Here is a 22206-nt window from a genome sequence, read left to right as displayed (position 1 = left end):
TGGTCCAGTTCTAACTTTCTGCAACAGCATGGGGTAAGTGTCTTCATGACACTCCTTCAGGGAGAATAAGGGGGGTAGTGGAAAGTAAGAAAAAGAGAGAGAAAAGGGTAAGAACAAAGCAGATAAAAAAAGATATTTTTCCCCCCAGGCTAAATATTCCCAGTCCTGCAGTCCAGCACACCATTACCAGAAAGCTGCTCCCCACAATCAAACTTTCATGGGGTTAAAAAAAAAAAAAAAGAGGTACATGGGCTTGCATATGACAAACACACACACATAAATAAATGTATTAACAAACACCTGAGTGCCTCTGTCACTCAGGATCTGGCCCTCGGCCCTGACAGCAGACAGCACAGCCCCAACCCCACACATCTGCCCCCAAACGGACACCTTCCAGGCCCCGGGAAATGCCCCAACGCTGCTATCATCCCGTGTTTCCCCCCTCACGTACCATGAAGATTTGTGGATTATACTGCTACCAAGGTTGCACACTGTGCAGAGAGGCTATAAGGACCAGAACTACCTGGGTAAAAGACAAATCAAAGAACCTATAGAACCTTTCTTCTCGGAGGGCAGGAACGCATCCTTGCGTTCCATGTACCACTTTCCAGGAGTGCTGAGTACTTTTCTTGCTTCTTTCTGTGGCCCTATGAGTGGTTTGAGAGCTATTCATGAATGGCTATGGTATTTCCAAGAGTGACTGAGAAATTCTGCAATAAACGATTTGTATTCATCTGAAATTTGAATACACCTAAGTCCAGACATATACCTAAAACATGATGCCCATTTTTTGTGTTGTCAACTAGATAGACATTGAACTTCAGAACTGCAAAAAGGTTTTAATACAAATATTTAACAACTTTAATTCTAAAAAAAAAAAACAAAAACCACAAAGAGTTTCCGTTTTATTTAAATAATTGTGTGGAACACTCCTGCCTGTGGCCTCTGCCTGCCCTGGGCCCCACCCTCGGACCCCCTGCCCCAGCTTTGGCCCTGGCCCGCTCGGAACCTCTAGGTCTGGCCCCGGCCTACCCAGCTGATACTCCGCACCTACCTAGGCCCTTCCGGCCCCCGTTGGCTTCTTAGGGACTTTATTAGAGGAGAAGAAGAAGAGAAGCTCCTTTGAGAAGCTAGCAGCTCAGACTTTGGGGAAGATAGTTGTTAGGGACAGACTTTTGATTCCTTTTCCCAGCTTACGACAGAAATGCCTCGTAGAGGAAAATCTCACATCTACATTGGAAGCTGGCAAGAATAATCCACATGCCAAAAATGACAAGAAATTTATGCTAAATACAGAGCCTGTAGGAATAAATTACAGAAGGACTTTGGGGACCGCCCCCCAAGCCACCTCACCTAGGAGAGGCCCGGCCTCACAAAATTAACAGCTCTCCAGAAGGAGGAAGAATAATCAGATTGAATCCTTGGGAAGCAGGGTGTAAAACCACAGAACTTAGCCAAAAAGTGAGTCCCTGCTCCCTCCGCCCAGCATTCTAACTGTGAATCTAAGAGAATCATTTTCAAACATCATTACCTGGCCGCGGTCCCAACGGCGCCCATAAATATTTTTCTATTGACTTTTGTTTTAGTCTTTAACAGTATCCTATGAACTATTTCAATAAACAGTGCAAGGCAAAGGAAGAGAAGTTTCAGAGAGCAGAATAAATCTTTGAAATGTTAACATAAACTCGCAGCCAACTCTGCCTTGGACTGCCAAGGAAGAGCACGGGGCTTTGAGGGAGATTCGGGCAGGGACCAGGCATAGATGTGGCCACCTGGGCTCTGCCAGGCTCTCCAGCAGGGTCGCCAAGCAGAGAGGGAAGGAAGGTTCCAGAACGAGAGGAGGAGGCCAGCTGGAGTGAGAGAAAGGGAGAGGAGGCCCAGCCAATCACAGAGTTGTAAGGCGCCTCTGAGACCCTCGGATCCTCCTGCCCTGGGATACGGCTTAAGCGCTCAGGCAGTGGAACCAGACTGCCCGGGTTCAAATCCTGGCCCCACCACTTCCTTAGCTGTGCACCCTCCTGACCTCAGTTTCTTTATATAACCTGAGGGTAAAAATAGCATCTGCCCCACGGGGCCAATGTCAGCATTAAATGAGACAATTCATTCAGAGTCACTTAGCACAGGGGGTGATGTGCTCAAAATAAATCATACCTGCTGTGATTTTTACAGGCAGGGCGTTGGGGGCTCTGGAAAGTCCCAAGGATATCCCACAGGCCAGTCTCTCTCATTCTAAAATGTCTTTCAGTTCTCCCAGGGACAACCACTTGCTGGGAAACAGGTTGTCACAAAACGCTAATTTGTTTACCGCTGTTGACTGTGTAAGATGGGCGAGACGGTTCATACAGCTCCTGGGAGGCCAGAATGTTCAGGAAACCAAAGCACGGATCAGCTGGGGGCTGGTGAATGCGAGGACCACGCGGCCGTATCCTGTGTTGGGAGAAGCACAGCTCTGGACAGAACCTGGTTCCCGCTACTGCGTGTGTGATCCCCGAGCACAGCACTTAACGTCTCCAGGTCCCAATTTTCTCGTTCATAAAATGGACACGGTCATGCCATCGCCAGGATGACTGCAGAAGGCAACTGCGACAGCAAAGAGTTAGAGCCTGGCTTGAGCAGGTACACCTTCAACCTTGAGGGACTGAGTGAATGGTGCCCCCCACTGAGGTCAGAAGATCCAGTGGGATCTCTAGCTCAGCTGAAACCTCAGCAAATCACTTCTCTGTTACGATCCAACTGGGTACTATCCCTAAAAGTGCTTTAATTATGACAGTAATTTGCCAAGCATCCTACTTAACGAGTATTCTTACATACTGGGCCTCACGGAAACCTGAGGCTCAAAGAGGTAAAGTGACTTGCCCAGGGTCACACAGCAAGTAAGTGGCAAAGCAGATCAGATGCTAGTTTTGCAACTCTGAATCCCCAGCCCTTTCTCTCTGTGCCTGCCCCAGAGCCTGGGGCTCTGAGCCTGATGGGCAGGCCCACCCCCACACCATCCCTGGGCCCTGGCATAGTCAGCCCTGCCTGGTCCCACCTATCAGCTCCTTCCTGGCTGATGAGAGGACCCACGGACAATCTGCTGCCACCACCCCAGCATCTGATGTGGCAGGGCTGGGATTTGAGCCCTGGTCCATCTGGCACCTTCTGCAAATGCCAAATGGGATAATACATAAGAGCACTCAGCACAGCACTAAGCCCCCATCAGTCCTCAATGGCAGTTAGCAGAGTAGTGTCAGCCTAGAAGCTCTTGTGGGCAGAGACCGGGTTTTCCATCCTATAAACTCTGGTGATTCCAGACTGAGAAAAATACACAGTGTTTTAGGACTGGATGAAAGAGCAGAAATGGCCAAGAAACAGGAGAAGAACGAAGGGGGGATTGTAGTCCAGAAAGTAAGGGAGGAAAGCTGCTGGGGAAGACTAAGTAGGTCATGGTGCCTAATGTTGGCACCCAGAGGTGTTGGAATGGACAGCCCCACACTAGAGCGTCCCTAAAGGGTCAGAATCGAGGGGCCTTTGGATTCTGCAGTCAGAAAGCCAGGAGGCCACTCTGAGAGCAGTGTGTCTCTAGGGCATCAGATGGCAGAGGTCTGAGCGGCTGAATGGGGTGCTCCTTCCAGCCCAGCAGGAGTAGCTAATATTTATGGAGCACCTGTCACTTGCCACCACTGTGGAGCATATTTTTGTTTATTTTTTCAGTAATTCTTCCAATAATCCTATCAGATGTGCTATTGTACCCATCTTACACATGGTAAGATCAGAGAGGTTAAGTAATTTCCCCAAAGTCACACAGCTAGGAAGGATGAGAGATCCAGGAGTTGAATGTAGTTCTCTTTGATTTCTTAACCAAAATCTTCATTGACGCAGGGGAGGGACAGAGGAGGGGCGGCTGAGGTGGTGGGAACCCAGGATCCAGGCCACATGAGCTGAATACATCCCTTTCTTCTGGTTTCTGCCCATATGAGCCATTTAGTCTGAACCAAGACTTACTCTGAGTACTTACACATAGTTTTACAGACTGGGGTACATATGTACCCCAATTCTTTTATAAGCCCTTTTGGCCGTGTGGGCCAGTAAAGAAGGTTCTGGAAGAGAATAGAGTCCAGAATCCATTAGAGATGAGAGCAAACCCTTCCCCCCCATCCACCCCCCCCACACACACACACAAACACACACACTCTTTACAGGAGTATAGTGCTCAAGCTTTTATCATCTCAGTTGGTCCTCCAACCAGCCCAGGGTAAACACACATGAACTCATCCCCATTTGCCAGATACAAACACTGAAGCTCGGGGATTCTTGTCAGGAGCCAAAATATCAGAGTGCTGAACTGCTCTGCTGGAAGTAGGTTTTAATCTCGTTCTCACTGATCAACTCTGCCAAGAGACTCAGAAGAATGAGATCAGAGGGAAAGTCGGGATGAGTCACTCCTGCTACATTCATGTACTGACCACCTACTACGAGCAGATCCTGTTCCAGGCAGAGACTTAGAGACAGAAAGACAACAATCCCTGCCTTCAACCTTGGGAGACAGACGAGGACACGGTTGATGACTCGTTCTCTGGTGAGTGCTGGGGACACCCAGGCCCTTGACATGAAGATGCTGGGATGAGAGGGGCTTACTGCCAGAGAAGGAAGGCTGCGGGTTCTCTGGGGTTGGGGGAGCCACCCCTCAGCCCTGAACATGAGTGGCCTCTTCCCCATCCTGGTGGTCACCTCCTGCAGGGCAGCCCAACACCCGACAACCCAGACAGCCCAGGTCAGCAGCCCCTGCGCCATCTCCCTGCCCCCCAGCAAACCCTGGCCATTCACTGCTTTGGGGAACAACCTGAACCCAGCATGAGTCCGATTCAAGACAGTCCCATCCCTGCCACCAACTCTGTGTGACCCGGAACCACTGGATCACACCCCTGAGCCTTGATTTCCTCATTGGTCCACCGCAGTCCAGCGCGCCCCACAAAGCTGCCAGGAGAATGAAATGGGATCCATGGGTCCAGGGATGTGCTTTTTAGGCTGTGTAGGTCGCTTTACAAAGAGCAGGGGGCTTCTCTAAGGCTCCTGATGAATCCCCACAGTTGAGGTTCAAGACCGTGGTCTCCTGGCTCCCAAGGCAGTGGACGAGTTAATTCTTCAGCTCGTCAGCAGGGAGCAGAGACAGAGCAAAGGGCAGGTCTGGAGGCCTCTTTTGGAAATGACAAGATCCATTTAGCAATCAATTAGCGCTGTCCCCAGGCTCTGGGCCTGCACGCTCGGCAGAAAGAATGCGCCACCCCGCGCTGATTAGAAACAGATGCGCTGGCTGGCGGGGCCGGAATTCCTGGGCACCCAGCTCCTGGCCGGAGACGGGGTCCATCCTTACATTCTGGGCACTGGCGTGGGGAGGGAGGCCAAGGAGACCAAGCTAAGAGAGCAGCCTGCCTGGAGGATATGTACCTGGTGAGGGGATTCAGAGGCAGAGCGGGAAGCTTGACTCAATCAGGCAGAACCGGGGATAAAAGTAGTTCGACCAAACACAGGAGAGGACTTTTGACCAACAGAGGCTGATGCTAGTTGTGAGCCGGCTGACGCGTGAGGTAGTAAAGGCAGGAGGCCGGGCCCTCTGGGGCCTTGAAAAATAACCCGTGGCCACCACTCTCCTTTACTGAGCTCCGCAAATAAGCCCTTTTCATGCTCTCGCCTTTATTTATCATTTATGCTATTCCATTATTTATCATTATGTCCTGCTATTATATCCATTTTGCAGATGAGAAAACTGAGGTACAAAGAGGTTTCATAACTTACCCAGGATGGACCTCTGATAAATGGTGCATCCAGCTCTTGAACCTGGCTGAGAGGCCCCTCTCCTGACCATGAGGGTAATGATTTCTCTACTTTCCACTTTTTCCTTCTCCCTCAACAGTCAGAAGGGGAACTTTGAGCTCCTCTCCTCCAGCCCGCAGGCCTGCAGGGAAGCTCGCGGCAGTGTCCTGTCAAACGCTCCCCGATGAAGGGTTCACCGCCTCCCCTAGGCTGTTATCTCAAAGCTTGGACAGTTTACCAGGCTGGCTATCCTTTCTTCTCTTCAGCCAAGAGTTGGGTCCCTGCAAGTACGTGGCTTCCCCCAGCAATGCTGCTTCTGTTCTCTGAATCCACTCAGGTGTCAAATTCCTTTTCCCTGTGACCGGTTCAGGGTACGACGATGACCCCGCCCTTATTTTCAGCTACTCCCCACGCCATCAGCTGGGCAGCTCCCACATCACCCCCACACCCTCCCCGGGCCACCTGCCAGTCCATCCACATCGCTGGGGGGCCCAGATGTGGACATGCGGTCAACCAGGTCTCTCTTCTTCCTGCAGCACAAAAAGGAATACTCTTTAAAATATTATTTTAGGGCGCCTGGGTGGCTCAGTTGGTTAAGTGGCTGCCTTCGGCTCAGGTCATGATCCTGGAGTCCCGGGATCGAGTCCCGCATCGGGCTCCTCGCTCAGCGAGGAGTCTGCTTCTCCCTCTGACCCTCCCCCCCTCATGCTCTCTCTCTCTCTCATTCTCTCTCTCTCAAATAAATAAATAAAATCTTAAAAAAAAAAAAAAAATATTAAAATATTATTTTAATACAGTTCATTTGCTGTTGTAAGAGTGATACATGCTCAGCACAGGAAATATTAAAAAATGCAGTGAGCAGAGTAAAACTCTCCCCAAAGAGAAAAATCACCCATTGTTCTACTCCAGCCTTCTTTACTCTGCTTAATTTTTACATAGCTTCCGGGTGCCTGGGTGGCTCAGTCCTTAAGCGTCTGCCTTCGGCTCAGGTCATGACCCCAGGGTCCTGGGATCGAGCCCCACATCGGCCTCCCTGCTCGGCAGGAAGCCTGCTTCTCCCTCTCCCACTCCCCCTGCTTGTGTTCCTGCTCTCGCTCTCTCTCTGTCAAATAAATAAATAAAATCTTTAAAAAAAAAAAAAAAAAATTTTTACATAGCTTCCTTTACTCTAGATCTACAAATGTGTGTCCCGCAGTTTCACTTACCACTGTGGCATCAGCAGTCTGCTGTGTTATTAGGAAGTCTATGAAAATGTAATTTGTAATGATCACATAATAGTCTGTAAAATATTTGCTATTTCTCTTATTTGGGGCATTGCTATAAATGCATGCCTCCGGTGATTCCTCATTACAGAACCTCAGTTTTGTTCGAGGTCTCCACAAGATGTCACCTCCATACTAGGCTATGGGGTCCTTGATTCTAAACTCCTTGCAGTAATGTCAAGCCTCCCCCACCCCCATGTTTGCATTACCGGGCCTGCGCAGACAATACCACTAATGCACGGGGCGGGGGGGGGGGGGTCTAGCCCTATGCCCTTTTTAGTACCTTGCTTGATTTTATAACCTCATGTCACAGACGAAGAGGCCCTTAAAGATCAACCGCTCAAGTTTCAGACGTTAAAACCGAGTTCAGAGAGGGCAAGTGAGTTGCCCAAGGTCACACAGGGGTGGTGGTCACCCAGGAACTGAGGGCTCCTGGCTCCCTGCTCAGGACTCTCTCCACAGGAATGAAGGCAGCTCCCAGACAGCCAGGGAAGACTCAAGTTATGGCAAGGTTGGTTATTATTTGGTCTCAAGAAGAATAAATCAGGGCGCCTGGGTGGCTCAGTTGGTTAAGCGACTGCCTTCGGCTCAGGTCATGATCCTGGAGTCCCGGGATCGAGTCCCGCATCGGGCTCCCTGCTCAGCAGGGAGTCTGCTTCTCCCTCTGACCCTCACCCCTCTCATGCTCTCTCTCTCATTCTCTCTCTCAAATAAATAAATAAAATCTTTAAAAAAAAAAAAAAAAGAAGAAGAATAAATCAAGCAGGACATTTTTAGCTAAAGCCACCGGCCTCTTAGCGAGAGTTCAAATTTCACTGGGGGTGGGGGAGAGAAAAGAAATCAACTGTGGCATATGTCCACAGATGAGGTGACTTGGGAGCACACAAGGCATTTCCATTTTCCTTGCTGGCCACCTTCTCTCTCCATCTTCCCCTCTTCCTCTCCCAGTCTCAGCTACCACCAAGAACTACTCTGGGATCATCAGACTCGGAGCTCTTAGGCTGAGATATTGAGGTCCTGAATCCTGGTGAAGTGAATAGGCCGGCAGGACCACACCCACCAATAAAATAAGATCCAGATGACAGGACTAGGGGACTTCTTGTAACTGCAGGGATGGGTTAATTTGTGGGAAATGTAAATGTGCAAATGAATGATACCAGCTAGAAAACATCTTTGCTAGCACTGAGTTTCCAGAGACAAGTAAGTCACATCACGGCTCTGGTCTCCAAGTCCTCATCTGTAAAATGTATCCTTCCAATTCATTCTACCGACATTTCTTTCTTTCTTTTTTTTTTTTTTTAAAGTTTCTATTTATTTGACAGAGAGAGACACAGCGAGAGAAGGAACACAAGCAGGGGGAGTAGGAGAGGGAGAAGCAGGCCTCCCGCCGAGCAGGGAGACCTGACGTGGGGCTCGATCCCAGGACCCCGGGATCATGACCTGAGCCGAAGGCAGATGTTTAACGACTGAGCCCCCCAGGCGCCCCTCTACAAACATTTCTTGAGCGCCTGCTCTGTGCCAGGCCCCGTGCTGGGCACTGAGGGAAGGCCAGGAGGATCTCAATTACCAGAAGAAACAAAGAAAGAACAAAAGAAGAGAACATTTATTTATTACCTTTTCCCCCAGGCATTAGCATAGGCAAAATGGACACAATGATGAATAAAAATGCATAGTGAGGCTTATGGTTTTAGATATATGACTTACTAGAAAACCTGAAAACCCTCCCACTAATAAACACTTAGAAATTCTGGATAAAATATAATAGACATCCTTTTTAAAATAAACAGAACTAAGTTCTCAAGTAAATAAGGAAATCCACAGGGGCCAGACATTGAGATGGGACTAAATATCACAGGGCTAAGCTTTTGAGTTAATGCTGTAGTTGTAACTGGGGGAACCCTACCCCTGTGCCCCCCAAACTCCCAAGCTGGTAAAATAACACAGTAAGAGAGCAACATTCTCAGGACAGTGATACTCCCAGGATTCTGGAGAGTACGCTGTCAGCCACAGCTTCATGTGATTCCCACAGACAGAACACTGCTGTAGATGAGCCCATCGTCTGAAGTTACAAGATGGGTGAGCAAGAATCTAACAAATAAGCAACTGGATTTATTCTATCCCTCGGGATTTCGTCCATTAGAACAAACAGCATATCAACTACAAAATAAATATGTCCTTTTTTTTTTTTTTTGCCCATTGGAACACTTCATGAATTTGTATATCATCCTTGCAACCCAATTTTAGTATAGGTGTTGCCGAAGCCAGCACCAAAATAAGGACGTCTTAAATAATTAACAACATAAAAGGCATTTTAAAAAGGAAAAAGATAGTTTCTAAAACAAGCGTATTTGAGGGGCGTCTGGGTGGCTCAGTCGTTAAGCGTCTGCCTTCGGCTCAGGTCATGATCCCAGAGTCCTGGGATCGAGCCCTGCATCAGGTTCCCTGCTCAGCGGAAAGCCTGCTTCTCCCTCTCCCACTCCCCTTGCTTGTGTTCCCTCTCTTGCTGTCTCTCTCTGTCAAATAAATAAAATCTTTAAAAAAATAAAATAAAATAAAACAAGCGTATTCGGAAAATATCCAACTTGAACTATTAGAAAAATCTAGAAAGTCACTGAAATTACAAACCCAGTGGGTAAGCTAAAGAGCAGATTAAATGCAGCTGAAGGAAGACTGGCACATGGGAAAACATAGCTCTACCTTATTGCTTCTTATGCAATACTTACCCTTTATAAAGTATAATGTTGTTGTAAGTTGTACTGTCATTTTGAGACTAACCAAAGGATAAACAAAGAGAAATTGATTATTTTAAACACATGTGTAATAAACTTTTTAACATACACTGTCAAACATGCCTTATTTTACTTTTGAACAGACTAGCTTCTGGCATCGTACATTTCAAACCTTATTTCTTCTTCAATAACCGTATACTTCCAAAGCCGAACATCGTAAGACCTGTTACCACAGTACACAATCCCAGGCAAACTGAAACAGCTGGCAATGGTCGTATTCCCGGAAGTTCATTCCAAAACCAGGCTGGCTGGCGATCCCTTCCCTATACATGGTAGTGACTGAAAACAACCTAAATGTACACCATTGGGCTGGATGGCCTACTGTCGATTTGCAAACACCATCACTTCTTTTAAGTCAGAGAATTACTTTTCCCAGTATGGCTCCAGGTTAGAGTTCGCCAGTGAGAGAAACGGGAGCAAGATTGGAAGAGGGAAGAGAAGGTGAAATAATAGCAGTTTTTTTTTTTTTTCCAGAAGGTCGTGGCAGTCAGACATGACTTCGAAATTTCTCCACAAGCTACCACTTTGAGGTTGTGCAGAAGGAGCAGTTCCCAGCCTTTCCACAAACTCACTTCACAGTCATAGAGTGGTTTCTCAGACTGTCCCACAATCAGGGGCTTCTCCCAGCCTCTCCCACCCGCCCTTCCCATGCCAGGCCAGAGGTACAGTTATTACACAGATCCATAGAGAGGCTAATAGTTTGGCTGGATCAACAGGGACTTTGGAAAAATAAGACTGAACAGTTGGTGACAAAGATATAGAGATGTAAGGATAGAGCTCTCCAAATGAGCATATTTGGGTGGGGTTGCTCAGCAGAGGAGTGTTCCAACAACCAGTGGGAAAGATAACCCATTCTATGGATGTCAGCCTGCCTTCCCTCCAGCCACTCTGTCCTTGCTCAAGGTGCTCAACCCTGCGTACGGCCATGGTAAAGAGATGGAGGTTGTGCATGGCCTCCAGCAAGAGGGGCCCCTCCTCACCAAGGCCAGTCTGGCTAAAGCCTCTGCTGAGTGTCCAACCTCTGACCAAAAGGCTAACACTGAGCCCTGAATACAGCATTATTTTTCAGAGGGACAAACTAGGCCATGTGATGGAACATCGATGACATTGAACTAATTTCATCATAGAGAGGACAGTTCATGGAAACTGACAATCTGTATGGAAGAGTACAGGACCCGTGGAAACCTATCATGCTTGAAGAATAAGAAGGGAGGATCTGTCCTACCAGATATCAAGGTAAAGCTACAGTAATTAAAATAGTCTGGTATTGGTACGGGAGTAGACAAAGAGATGGATAAAATAGAAGAGAGTGCCCAGAAACCAATGTGAGCATATATGGAAGCTGGATTTATGACAGAACAGACACTACAGATTAGTAAACAAAACAAAACAAAATGGATGGACCATAACAAATAAGACGGCCACACTTGGTTACCCATATGGAAAAAAATTAAAATTAATTCCTCCTTCATGTCCTACATAAAAATCAATTCAAAGTAGATTTAGGGGCGCCTGGGTGGCTCAGTCAGTCAAGCATCCAACTCTTGATTTCGGCTCAGGTTGTGGTCTCAGGGTCGTGAGATGGAGCCCCGCGTCAGGCTCTGCACTCAGTGGGGGAGTCTGCTTGAGATTCTCCCTCCCTCTCCCTGTGACCCTCCCCTATGCTCTTGCTCTCTCTCTCTCTCTCAAAAAAAACAAAAACAAAAAAACAAAAACCAAAGTAGACTTAAATACAACTGTGAAAGATAAAACTTTAATAAAAAGTAGAACACAGTATAGGATAATCATTTTAGGTCCTCAGGGTATAGAGGGACTTCTTAAGGTACATAAAAGCACTACCTTAAAGCAACAACAACCAAAGTAAATAAATTAAGAATTTCTGGTTTCCCAGAGACTGCATGAAGAATGAGAAAAAAACAAGCCACAAACTTGGAGATGACAATTGCAATACATATTACAAAGGAGTCATTTCCAGAACATGAAAAGAATGCTTATAAATCGATAAGAACAAAAATAACCCCAAAGAACATAGATGAAGGGCAAAAAACAGAATTATACTGAAAAGACAAATGCCTAATAAACATGAGAACATGCTCAATGTAATTGAGAAAAAAGGAAATGCAAATTAAAAGCAAAATGCCAAAATTAAAAGTTTAAACACACACACATGCAGAATGCCATGACATTCCACACTCACCAGTTTGGCAAAAATTAAAGCACTGACAATACCAAGTGTTAACAATTATGGGAAGCAAAAGAAACTCATATATTGAAAGTAGGAATGTAAATTGGTACCACCACTAATTGTTGGGTAAGAATAAAATTGAACATGCCCTATGAACCCTATAACCCAGAAGTCCCAAAGTCCCAATGATGGGCGTATAATCACCAAACACTGAAAACATCACAAGTGTCCATAATGAGATTAGATTTATATATTGGGATATATTCAAACAATGAGTCCACTGTTTGTACTGTACTATAGTGGAATGGGTGAACCCCAGTGCTGCTTAGCAATGTGAATTAACTTCAAACACATAAATTTGAAGGGAAAAAAACAAATCACAGAAGACTAGATACAGTATGATTCCATTTATCTACACTTTGAAAACAGGCAAGATGAAATAATAGATTCTTTAAAATATGTGTGGGAAAACTATACAGACAAGCAATGGAAGCACCAACACAACATTCAGAATAGTGACTATGTGGGGAGCAGGGCCGAATGCACTTGAACAGAGCACAGAGGGAGCATATTAGGTATTAGATAATGTCCTAACTGTCATCCTGAGTGCTCGGTACATCATTCTTAGATGTGTGTCTTATATACTCTTTTAGGTATAATGCACAATAAAAGCAAACATGCAGAGGGTTAAAGCAAGTGCCAAAACTGAAGCCACAAAAATGGTCCATTACACATATCTGGTATGTTCTAATAGTAGCCATGGTAGCTTTAAACGGTCCTGACAGGTCAAACAATTTGAGAAAAAGGACATAATTTAATAGTATATTTATTAACTTATTTCTTAAGAGACAATTTCATTTTTATTTACTTATTTATTTTTAAGTAGACTCCATGCCCAGCATGGAGCCCAACTCAGGGCTTGAATTCACAACCCTGAGATCAAGAACAGAGCTGAAGTCAAGAGTCAGATGTTCAACCGACTGAGCCACCCAGGTGCCCCAAGATATAATTTCAGTGGTGAGCAAATGAATTGGTAAAGTTGCAGATAAATCTAATTGGTCCATGGCAAACGACATTAATTATTATCATGAATAATGTAAGGATATTAAAATAAGGTATCACCAAAAAACTAGAAAACAGTATAGTAAGCTAGGACAGAAGTGATGATCATAGAAAGGATTAAATGGTTTGGGAAGAATACAGAGATATTGATTGTTACCTTGTGAGGTCAAGTGTATATATTAAATTTTAAGTGGAACCTCTAAAAAAAACAGAAACAGAATGCACAGCTTCTACAGTAGTAAAGAAAAAAGTGAAAAAAGAACCAACTAGATTGATCCAAACGAGATAGGAAGTGGAAAAGGGGAAAGGAAAAGCTGAGACCCTAGGAGGAACAAAATAAAACAATATAAATAAGCCCATCTATCATACATGTTAACCAAAATAAGAAAATCATTACAAAAATATCAGTAATCACAGTGTATTTTAAAATACTAGATTATTCACTTGGGAGATAGAGATTCTCTGATTAGATTAAGAACAAAAGCTGGAAATGTGCTGTTTACAAAAGACACTTAAAACACAAGGACTCAGAAAATTTGGAATTTTTTTAAAATGATAAACAATGAGCTAGGCAAATATTAATCAAAAGAAAGCTGGTATAGTCAAACAATATCTGGCAAACTATACTTTAAGACCAAAGCATTATGAGAAATAAAGACAGTTACTACATAATAATTAAAGAATAATTAAAGAAAAAAGTTCATCAGAAAGGTAGATTTCTGAACATATGTGCATCTAGGTAATACAGTCTCAGAATATATAAAGCAAAAATTGACAGAACTACAAGAAATTTATAGTCTATAATCATAGTGGGAGAGTTTAGCACATCTCTTAGAAATTGAAATATCAAGGAGAAAAAAAACAACTTAGGCTTTAGAAGATTTTAACAACACAATAAGTTTAATCTAATAACATAAGTAGAATTGTACGACCAACAGCTAGAGAATACACATTATTAAAGCATCTGTGAAGATTTTCAAAATTGATCGTGTACTATACTACAAAGAAAATGAAGAATCTATCATACAGACTACATTCTCTTATCACAACTCAATTAAATTCAAAATCAGTACGTAATATAGCTTTCAAAGTCCAATATGTTTGGGAAATGTAAAAACACAGTTCTATCCAACAAATGGATCAAAGAAAAAATCAAAACGCAAAATAAAAAATATTTACAAGGGGCACCTGGGTGGCTCAGTCCGTTAAGCGTCTGACTCTTGATTTCAGCTCAGGTCATGATCTCAGGGTCATGAGATCAAGAACCCCATCAGGCTCCACACTGGGCATGGAACCTGCTTAAGAGTCTCTCCCTCCACCTCTCCCCTCTTTCTCTCTCTTTAAAAAAAAAAAATTACAACCTAACATATTGATCCTAAAGTTTATGTGGAAGAACAAGGACAATAAATAAACAAGCGAATTTTGGAGAACAAAGTAGGATGACTTATCCTACCAGATAGCCAGACATTTTACGAATTATAGTAATTAGTACAGGATGGCATTGGCATAGGGATAGAAAAATAAACCAGTGGCACAGAATGGAGCCCAGAAACAAGTCTCGGTCCATGTGGAAACCTCATACATGAAAGAGCATTACAATAGGGCAATGGGGTGATGCTCTAGTCAATAACAGTGTTGGCAATATTAGTTATCCAAATGGGAAATGGGGGAAAAATAGATTCTTATCTCACGCAGTTGATAAAAATCAATTTCAGGTGAATTAAAACTCCAAATGTGAAATGCAAAGTTTAAAACCTTCAGATGGGAAGTGAAGAAAATCTGCATGACCTCAGAAAAAGATTTCTTAAAGCAAGCATAAATCATTAAGGAAAAAGATTATCAAATCTGATGACAGATAATGCCCTTAACAGAATTAAAAGATGAAACGCAGTATTTCTCATAAAGTCAAACATGAACCTTCCCTATGGCTCCAGCAATTCCACTCTGAGGTGTTTCCCCAAGAGAAATGAAAGCATATGTGCACAAAAACACAGGTACAAGAACGTTGATGGCCGTTTTATTCATAGTAGCCAAAACCTGAAACCACCTCAGTGTCCATCAATGGGACACTGGGTAAACCTATTATAGTACATTCATACAATGGAAATCTATTCAGCAATAAAAAAGAAATTTATGCAAGATGGATGAATCTTAAGAACATTACGCTAAGCAAAAGAAGCCAGGCACGCAGTATGATTTCATTTATATTAAGTTCTAAATCAGACAAAATTAATATATGGAAAAAGAGGGCGCCTGGGTGGCTCAGATGGTTAAGCGTCTGCCTCCGGCTCAGGTCATGATCCCAGGGTCCTGGGATCGAGTCCCACATCGGGCTCCTGGCTCAGCGGGGAGTCTGCTTCTCCCTCTCCCTCTGCCTCTCCCACTGCTCATGCTCTCTCTCTCTCTGTATCTCTGTGTCTCAAATGAATAAATAAAATCTTTAAAAAATATATATATATATGGAAAAAGAAGTGCAAACAGTGGTTGCCTCAGAAGGAGCACAAACGATCTTACTGGGGAGACAGAGGAGTGGGTTACATGGCTATATGCATTTTTCAAAATCTATCTAACTGTCCCATTTACAATTGCACCAAAAATAATAAAATACCTAGGATAAACTTAACCAAGGAGGTGAAAGACCTGTACCTTGAAAACTATAAAACATTGATGAAAGAAATTGAAGATGGGGGCGCCTGGGTGGCTCAGTCAGCTGAGCGTCTGCCTTGGGCTCAGGTCATGATCTCGGGGTCCTGGGATCGAGCCCCACATTGGGCTCCCTGCTCGGTGGGGAGTCTGCTTCTCCCTCTCCCTCGGCCCTTCCCCCGGCTTGTGCTCTCTCTCTCTCTCTCAAATGGGTAAATAAAATCTTTATATATTTTTTTTTAAAGAAAGAAATTGAAGATGACACAAACAAATGGAAAGATATCCCATGCTCGTGGATTGGGAGAACAAATACTGTTAAAATGTCCACACTACCCAAAATAATCTACAGATTTAATGTAATCCTTATCAAAATTCCAAAAGCACTTTTCACAGAACTAGAACAAATAATCCTAAAATTTGTACAGAACCACAAAAGACCCAGAAGAGCCATAGCAACCTTGAAAAAGAACAGACTGCTGGAAAGATGATGGAGTAGGAAGACCCTGTGCTCACCTCATCCTGCTGGTACACCTTCATAACACCCCCATCAGCATAAATAATCCAGAACATGACCTGAACACTGGCAGAGCAGACTTTCCACAGCTAAACATAGAGAAGAGGCCACATGAAAGAGGGTAGAAAGGGCAGAGCCGAGGTGGGGTGCTAAACGAACTCATGGGGGATCAGGGAGGGAAGGAGCCACAGGCGCGGAGAGGGGAGAGAAACAGACCCTCACATCAGGGAAGCCAGAGCGGGGAAGATGAATCCCCATAACATTAGGCTTTGAAAACCAGAGGGGCTGAATTTTCTAAGTTCTTACAACCAGTGGGACTTAAAACCTGGAATTTTAAAAATCAGTGGGTCAGTTTGCGGAGAGCCAGGAGGGCCAGAGGAAGACAACCAGCAGTTTGAAAAATGCCTGGGGCATTTGTTGTTTACTTATCTCAGAGCATGTCCTGAGATTGGTGGGGGGCTTCTCCAGGAACAAAGGAGCTGGCAGGTGCCATTTCTCTCCCCTGCCCCCCAGCCTAGACACCCGGCCACCTCTGGGAACCAGTGCAGCAACAACACTGGCTTGCACTGCCACCTCACCTCCCCCACTCCAAGCTGTGCTTCCGTGGATTCACCCCTCCAAACTAGCCCACCTCAGTCCAGTGCTGCAGGGCCCCTCCCACAGGGGACCAATAGCACACAAACCTTGCTAACCCTGCCCCTCCGGCCCCTGTGCACAGTGTGGATCCCACCCCCGTCAATCCCCTCTTGGCCAGAGCCCATCCAAAGAGGTACCACAAGCCTGGCAGTGTGCAAGCAGCCCGGACAGGGGCCAGCACCACTCCAAAGTGACTCCTTCCCCTGGGGAGGGGGAAAGATAACCACACACACCAGTCCAACTGCAGCCCAAGCAGTGGGCTAGGGGCAGACAGCAGGTCTGACTGAAGGACCCATTCACCAATAAAAGCTTCTCAGGGACAACATAGGGAAAGTGCCCTGCTGTTTGGTGCTACTTCATCTCTGGCAAACTCCTGGTCTGACTCAACTCAAGCCCTAGGTGGCCCCACACTGGCCCAATAACCACACAGAGATCATATCCTGCCCACAACAGGCAAAGAGAGACATTGCAGATGACTGGACTGAAAGCAAACACAGCTCAGCCACAAGGGTGCAGGGTGCAAGCCACATACATAGGAGACACCCCTGAGGTGCCATTTTCTGGTAAAAAGGAGACATTGCACTGAGGGGCTCGACAGGACCTCTTCTTCATAAGGCCACTACTTTCAAGAGCAGGAGATGGCGCTGATTTTCCTAACACACAGAAACAGACACCTAGTTATACAAAATGAGGAGACAGAGGAATATGTCCCAATGAGGAGACAGAGGAATATGTCCCAAATGAAAGAACATAACAAAATCATAGCAAGACACCTAAGTGAAATGGAGATATAAGTAATATGCCTGATAGAGAACTTAAAATAATGATCATAAAGATACTCACTGGACTTGAGAAAAGAGTGGAGGACATCAGTGAGACTCTTAACAAAGAGATAAAAAAGAACCTATCAGAGATGAACACCACAGTACATGAAATAAAAAAGTACACTAGAGGGAATAAATAGTAGACAAGAGGAAGCAGAAGAATGGATCAGAAACCTGGAGTCCAGAGTAATGGAAATCAATCAGGCTGAGCCAGTGAGAGGGAAAAAAATTATGCAAAATGAGAATAGACTTAGGGAACTCAGTGACTCCATCAAGCATAGTAACATTTACATTATAGGGATCCCAGAAGGAGAAGAGAGAGAAAAGGGCACAGAAAGTTTATTTGAAGAAAAAATAACTGAAAACTTCCTGAATCTGGAGAAGGAAACAAAAATCCATATCCAGGAGCAGAGATTCCCCAACAAAATCATCTCAAGGAGGTCCACACCAAGATACATAGTAATTAAAATGGCAAAAAGCAGTGATAGAGAATTAAAAAAAAAAAAAAGGCAGCAAGAGAAAAGAAAAGAAAGTAGTTACATACAAAGGAAACCCCATAAGACTATCAGCTGATTTTTTAGCAGACACTTTGCAGGCCAGAGGGAGGGGCATGATATAATCCAAAAGTGATGAAAAGAAAAAAATCTGCGCCAAAAATACTCTATCCAGCAAGACTATCATTCAGAATAGAAGGAGAGATAGAGTTTCCCAGACAAACAAGAGTTAAAGTTAAACTCATGATCACTAAACCAGGAGCAAAACCAGTCGCTTCCCCATCACACATGGTGCCATGGGCCTGTTGGTTCCAAATCCACAGCCCAGCCACCCTCCTGCTTGGGTCAGTGTGCACTGCCTACTGCCTGCTCAACACCAAGTCAACACACCTTCACCTCAGATCAACAGAGACTCAAACTGAGACTCTCTCACTCCAACTTCAGCCCCTGTACTCAAATGTGTGCACAAAAATGGGCATAATTATAACAGCAGAATGAAGCAACCCAAAAGACAATGCTAATTCTGCCGAATATATGGTAGATAAAAGGAGTGTACTAGGCTGGGAACATCTCCAACAAGCACATGGAAGAACAATACATACAGCATGATTCCAGTAACTACAAAAATCAACACCCCCCCCCAAATAAAAGAAAAAGAAGAACAAAGCTGGAGGTATCACAATCCCAGATTTCAAGATATACTACAAATCTGCAATAATCAAAACAGTGTGGTATTGGCACAAAAATAGACACATAGATCAGTGGAACAAAATAGAGAGCAAGAAATAACCCCATGATTATATATGATCAATTAATGTTTGACAAAGGAGGCAAGAATATGCAATGGGAAAAAGTCTCTTCAACAAATGTGGCTGGGAAAACTGGACAGCTACATGCAAAAAAAAAAAAAAGAAAGAAAGAAAGAAAGAAATTGGACCACTTCTCATACCATAAAAATAAATCCAATCAAAGTGCATTAAAGGTCTAAATGTGAGACCTGAAATCTAAAAATCCTAGGAGAGAGCACAGACAGTAATTTCTCTAACATTAGCCAGAGCAACATTTTTCTAGATATGTCTCCTGAGGTAAGGGAAACAAAAGCAAAAACAAACTATTGGGACTAAATCAAAATAAAAAGCTTCTGCACAGTGAGGGACCAATCAACAAAACTAAAAGGCAACCTTCAGAATGGGAGAAGATATTTACAAATGACATATCTAATAAAGGCTTAATATCCAAAATATATAAAGAACTTGTAAAACTCAACACCCAAAAAACAAATAATCCAATTTAAAAATGAGCCTGGGTAGCTCAATAGGTTAAGCATCCAACTCCTGATTTCAGCTCAGGTCATGATCTCAGGGTATTACAGTATTGGGCCCCCCCTCCTCGCCCCCGCCATCAGGCTCTGCTCTGGGCATGGAGCCTGCTTAAGATTCTTTCTCTCCCTCTCCCTCTCCCCACCTCTCTTCCTCTCAATAAATAAATTAATTAAATTAAATAAAAATGGGCAGGAGACATGAACAGATATTTCTCAAAAAAAGACATACAGATGGCCAACAGACACATGAAAAGACTCTGAACATCACTCATCACCAGGGAAATGTAAATCAAAACCACAATGAGATATCACCTGCAGAATGGCTAAAATCAACAACACAAGAAACAACAAGTGCTGGCAAGGATGTGGTAAAAAGTACACTATTGGTGGGAGTCAAACTGGTCCAGTCAGTGTGGAAAACAATATGGAGTTTCCTCAAAAAGTTAAAAATAGAATTACCATATGATCCAATAATTGTACTACTGGGTATATACCCAAAGAAAATGAAAACACTAATTCAAAAGGATATATGCATCCTAATGTCTATTGCAGCATTATTTACAAAAGCCAAATTATGGAAAGAGTCCAGTGTCCATCAATGAATGAATGGATAAAGAAGATATGGTATATGTATACAATAGAATATTCATCCATAAAAAAGAATGAAATCTTGCTATTTGCAACAAGATGGATGGATCTGAGGGTATAATGCTAATCAAAATAAGTCAGTCAGAGAAAGACAAATTCCATATGATTTCACTCATATGTGAAATTTAAGAAACAAAACAAATGAACGAAGAAAAAAAAAAGACAAACCAAGACACACACTCTTAACTACAGAAAACAACCTGATGGTTACCGGAGGGGAGGTGGATGGGGGGATGGGTGAAATAGGTGATGGGGATTAAGGGTCACTTACGATGAGCACTGAGTAATATATAGAATTGTTAAATCACTATATTGTACACCTGAAACTAATATAACACTGTATGTTAATTACCCTGGAATTAAATTTTTTTAAAGATTTTATTTTATTTATTTATCAGAGAGAGCGAGAAAGAGCACAAGCAGGGGGAGCGGCAGGCAGAGGGAGAAGCAGACTCCTCACTGAGCAGGGAGCCCGATGCGGGACTCGATCCCAGGACCCTGGAATCATGACCTGAGCCGAAGGCACATACTCAACCAACTGAGCCACCCAGGGGTCCCTGGAATTAAAAATTTTTTAAAAGAATGAAATCTTGCCATTTGCAATGACATGGACAGAGCTAGAGAGTATAATGCTAAGTGAAATAATTAGAGAAAGACAAATACCATATGAAATCACTCACATGTGGAATTTAAGAAACAAAACAAACGAACAAAGAGACCAAAAAAAGACTCTTAACTATAGAGAACAAACTAATGGTTACCAGAGGGGAGATGGTGGGGGGATGGGGGAAATAGGTGATGGGGATTAAGAGTACACTTAAAAGAGCTGGATGCTTAATCGACTGAGCCACCCAGCTGCCCCAAGAGTACACTTAGCTTGATGAGCACCAAGTAATGTATAGAATTGTTGAGTCACTATATTGTATACCTCAAACCACTGTATGTTAGTTCTAGTGGAATTAAAATTCTAAAAAATAAGACAAAACAAAACAAACATCTATCAAACGGTAGCAATTAAGATTTGTGTATTTCACTGTATTTAAAAAACAAACAAAAAAATTCCCAAGCCCCATTCTCCCCCACCAAAAAAGACAAACTACAGGGGCGCCTGGGTGGCTCAGTTGGTTAAGCGACTGCCTTCGGCTCAGGTCATGATCCTGGAGTCCCGGGATTGAGTCCCGCATCAGGCTCCCTGCTCGGCGGGGAGTCTGCTTCTCCCTCTGACCCTCCCCCCTCTCATGTGCTCTCTCTCATTCTCTCTCTCCCAAATAAATAAATAAAATCTTTAAAAAAAAAAAAAAAAAAGACAAACTACAGCCTGGGAGAAGATACTTGCCTACCAAGCGGTTCATGTTCAAAACCTATAAAACAAAATAAAATAAAAAACACTGCAAATCAATTCTGGAGGAAAACCACCAAATATAATAGACAAAAGATATGAACAGGCAATTCACTGAAGGGAATACATTTGAAAATATGCTCGACCCCATCAGCAGTCAGGAAAATAACAAGATGTCACATCATGGGCATGGGAGGCACAGTTTTTGAAGTCTGAGTCTCCTGAGCACTAGTGAGATTGTGGAGAAGCTGACATTTGGATAACCCTGCTGTGGGAATGCAGATGGGCAACATCTAGGAAAAATATAGATGCACATACCTCGTGACCCAGCAATCCCCGGCAGGCGTGCTCCTGGTGATCCTCAGCTGGGTAGGCATTTGCATCTCCCATGTGGGGACACGGGGGAATCCTCACTTCAACACTGTGTGTAATGGGACAAAAAGGAGAAAGAGAGGCGGGCAGGTGAGGAAAGGCAAACTAAATGTCCCTCCCATCTATCAACAGGAGGATGGATAAAGTATGGTGTGTCCACACAACAGAATAACAATCATTAGTGAAAATGAATGAATTTCAGGGTACACATTGTGTCAGAACAAAATGGTAAGCAAAAAAAAAAAGAAAAAGCAGATCACAGAAAAACACAAACTGTATTTTTCCATTTCTATAAAGTTTTTTTTTTTTAAAGATTTTTTATTT

General features: G+C 43.9%; 1 long non-coding RNA gene across 1 annotated transcript in view; it reads right to left on the bottom strand.

Annotated features, from left to right (window-relative positions):
- LOC116647531 overlaps positions 1–21891 on the bottom strand; it is an 86520-nt gene extending 64629 nt beyond the window's left edge. The window contains exon 1 of the long non-coding RNA XR_004302349.1: positions 21829–21891. This is a non-coding gene — a long non-coding RNA (uncharacterized LOC116647531). The remainder of the gene's footprint in view (positions 1–21828) is intronic.
- Between the last annotated feature and the right edge of the window lie 315 nt (positions 21892–22206).

Source organism: Phoca vitulina, unplaced genomic scaffold (assembly GCF_004348235.1).
Source record: "Phoca vitulina isolate PV1807 unplaced genomic scaffold, GSC_HSeal_1.0 scaffold40, whole genome shotgun sequence".
Lineage (NCBI taxonomy): Eukaryota > Metazoa > Chordata > Mammalia > Carnivora > Phocidae > Phoca > Phoca vitulina.
This window is presented reverse-complemented; position numbering and strand designations above follow the sequence as displayed.